Raw genomic sequence first — 3,738 nt, 5'->3', positions numbered from 1 at the left:
CTTTTTATGGCTGAGTAATATTCCATTGTATATATGTGCCACATCTTCTTTATCCATTCATCTGTTGATGGACACTTAGGTTGCTTCCATGTCCTGGCTATTGAACATAGAACTGCAATGAACATTGTGGTACGTGACTCTTTTTGAATTCTGGTTTTCTCAGGGTATATGCCCAGTAGTGGGATTGCTGGGTCATATGGTAGTTCTATTTTTAGTTTTTTAAGGAACCTCCATACTGTTCTCCATAGTGGCTGTATCAAATTACATTCCCACCAACAGTGCAGGAGGGTTTCCTTTTCTCCACACGCTCTCCAGCATTTATTGTTTGTAGATTTTTGATGATGGCCATTCTGACTGGTATGAGGTGATACCTCATTGTAGTTTTGATTTGCATTTCTCTAATGATTAGTGATGTTGAGCATCCTTTCATGTGTTTGTTGGCAATCTGTATATATTCTTTGGAGAAATATCTACTTAGGTCTTCTGCCCAGTTTTGGATTGGGTTGTTTTTTTGATATTGAGCTGCATGAGCTGCTTGTATACTTTGGAGATCAATCCTTTGTCAGTTGCTTCGTTTGCAAATATTTTCTCACATTCTGAGCATTGTCTTTTCATCTTGTTTATGGTTTCTTTTGTTGTGCAAAAGCTTTTAAGTTTCATTAGGTCCCATTCGTTTATTTTTGTTTTAATTTCCATTTATCTAGGAAGTGTGTCAAAAAGGATCTTGCTGTGATTTATGTCATTGAGTGTTCTGCCTATGTTTTCCTCTAAGAGTTTTATAGCCTTACATTTAGGTCTTTAATCCATTTTGAGTTTATTTTTGTGCATGGTGTTAGGGAGTGTCCTAATTTCATTCTTTTACATGAAGCTGTCCAGTTTTCCCAGCACCACTTAATGAAGAGGCTGTCTTTTCTGCATTGTATATTCTTGCCTACTTTGTCAAAGATAAGGTGACCATATGTGTGTGGGTTTATCTCTGGGCTTTCTATCCTGTTACGTTGATCTATATTTCTGTTTTTGTGCCAGTACCATACTATCTTGATTACTTTAGCTTTGTAGTATAGTCTGAAGTCAGGTAGCCTGATTTCTCCAGCTCCGTTTTTATTTCTCAATATTGCTTTGGCTATTTGGGATCTTTCGTGTTTCCATACAAAATGTGATTTTTTTTGTTCTGGTTCAGTGAAAAATGCCATTGGTAGTTTGACAGTGATTGCATTGAATCTGTAGATTGCTTTGGGTAGTACAGTCATTTTCACAATATTGATTCTTCCAATCCAAGAACATGGTATATCGCTCCATCTGTTTGTATCATCTTTAATTTCTTTCATCAGTATCTTATAGTTTTCTGCATACAGGTCTTTTGTCTCCTTGGGTAGGTTTATTCCTAGGTATTTTATTCTTTTTTTTGCAGTGGTAAATGGGAGTGTTTCCTTAATGTCTCTTTCAGATTTTTCATCATTAGTGTATAGGAATGCAAGTGATTTCTCTATGTATAGTATCATGTCATCTGCAAACAGTAACACTTTTACTTCTTCTTTTCCAATTTGGATTCCTTTTATTTCTTTTTCTTCTCTGATTGCGGTGGCTAAAACTTCCAAAACTATGTTGAATAATAGTGGTGAGAGTGGGCAACCTTTTCTTGCTCCTTGTCTTACTGGTAAAGGTTTCAGTTTTTCACCATTGAGAACAATGTTGGCTGTTGGTTTGTCATATATGGCCTTTATTATGTTGAGGTAAGTGCCCTCTATGCCCACTTTCTGGAGGGTTTTTTTAATCATAAATGGGTTTTGAATTTTGTGAAAAGCATTTTCTGCATCTACTGAAATGATCATGAGGTTTTTTTCCTTCAGTTTGTTAATATGGTGTATCACATTGATTGATTTGTTTATATTGAAGAATCCTTGCATTCCTGGGATAAACCCCACTTGATCATGCTGCATGATCCTTTTAATATGCTGTAGGATTCTGTTTACTACTATTTTGCTGAGGATTTTTTGCATCTATGTTCATCAGTGATATTGGCCTGTAGTTTCCTTTTTTGGTGACATCTTTGTCTGGTTTTGGTATCAGGTTGATGGTGGCCTTGGAGAATGAGTTTGGGAGTGTTCCTCCCTCTGCTATATTTTGGAAGAATATGAGAAGGATAGGTGTCAGCTCTTCTCTAAAATGTTGATAGAGTTTGCCTGTGAAGCCATCTGGTCCTGGGCTTTTGTTTGTTGGAAGATTTTTAATCACAGTTTCAATTTCAGTGCTTGTGATTGGTCTGTTTATATTTTCTACTTCTTCCTGGTTCAGTCTCGGAAGGTTGTGCTTCTCTAAGAATTTGTCCATTTCTTCCAGGTTGTCCATTTTATTGGCATATAGTTTCTTGTAGTAATCTCTCATGATCCTTTGTATTTCTGCAGTGTCAGTTGTTACTTCTCCTTTTTCATTTCTAATTCAGTTGATTTGAGTGTTCTCCATTTTTTTGTTGATGAGTGTGGCTAATGGTTTATCAATTTTGTTTATCTTCTCAAAGAACCAGCTTTTAGTTTTATTGAGCTTTGCTATTGTTTCCTTCCGTACTTTTTCATTTATTTCTGATCTGATCTTTATGATTTCTTTCCTTCTGCTAACTTGTTTTTTTTTTTTTTGTTCTTTCACTAATTGCTGTAGGTGTAAGGTTGGGTTGTTTACTTGAGATGTCTCTTGTTTCTTGAGGTAGGATTGTATTGCTATAAACTTCCCTCTTAGAACTGCTTTTGTTGCATCCCTTAGGTTTTGGGTTGTCGTGTTTTCATTGGCATTTGTTTCTAGGTATTTTTTGATTTCCTCTTCGATTTCTTCAGTGATCTCTTGGTTATTTAGTGGTGTATTGTTTAACCTCTGTGTGTTTGCATTTTTTACAGACTTTTTCCTATTATTCTTATCTAGTCTCATAGCTTTTTGGCTAGAAAAGATACTTGTTATGATTTCAATTTTCTTAAATTTACCAAGGCTTGATTTGTCACCCAAGATTTGATCTATCCCGGAGAATGTTCCATGAGTACTTGAGAGAAAAATGTATTCTGTTGTTTTTGGATGGAATGTCGTTAAATATCAATTAAGTCCATCTCGTTTAATGTATCATTTACAGCTTGTGTTTTCTTATTTATTTTCATTTCGGATGATCTGTCCATTGATGAAAGTGGGGTGTTAAAGTTCCCTACTATTATTGTGTTACTGTCGATTTCCCCTTTTATGGCTCTTAGCATTTGCATTATGTACTGAGGTGCTCCTATGTTGAGTGCATAAATATTTACAATTATTATATCTTCCTCTTGGTTTGATCCCTTGATCATTGTGTAGTGTCCTTTTTTGTCTCTTGTAATAGTCTTTATTTTAAAGTCTATTTTGTCTGATATGAGAATTGCTCCTCCAGCTTTCTTTTTTTTTTTTAAATATGGAACGCTTCACGAATTTGCGTGTCATCCTTGCGCAGGGGCCATGCTAATCTTCTCTGTATCGTTCCAATTTTAGTATATGTGCTGCCGAAGCGAGCACCTCCAGCTTTCTTTTGATTTCCATTTGCATGGAATATCTTTTTCCATCCCTTCACTTTCAGTCTGTATGTGTCTCTTGATCTGAAGTGGGTCTTTTGTAGACAGCATATGTATGCGTCTTGTTTTTGTATCCATTCAGGCTGTCTATGTCTTTTGGTTGGAGCATTTAATCCATTTACATTTAAGGTAGTTATCAATATGTATGTTCCTATTACTG

At 35.6% G+C, this 3,738-nt stretch overlaps 1 non-coding gene across 1 annotated transcript; it reads right to left on the bottom strand.

The window, feature by feature from the left end:
• Positions 1-3,415: 3,415 nt before the first annotated feature.
• Positions 3,416-3,522, bottom strand: LOC133082829 (U6 spliceosomal RNA). The gene has a single exon (XR_009699045.1). It is a non-coding gene; the product is annotated as a U6 spliceosomal RNA (small nuclear RNA).
• Positions 3,523-3,738: the final 216 nt, after the last annotated feature.

Source organism: Eubalaena glacialis, chromosome X, assembly GCF_028564815.1.
Source record: "Eubalaena glacialis isolate mEubGla1 chromosome X, mEubGla1.1.hap2.+ XY, whole genome shotgun sequence".
Taxonomy (NCBI): domain Eukaryota; kingdom Metazoa; phylum Chordata; class Mammalia; order Artiodactyla; family Balaenidae; genus Eubalaena; species Eubalaena glacialis.
The sequence above is the reverse complement of the archived record's forward strand: the minus strand, read 5'-3'. Positions and strand labels throughout refer to the sequence as shown.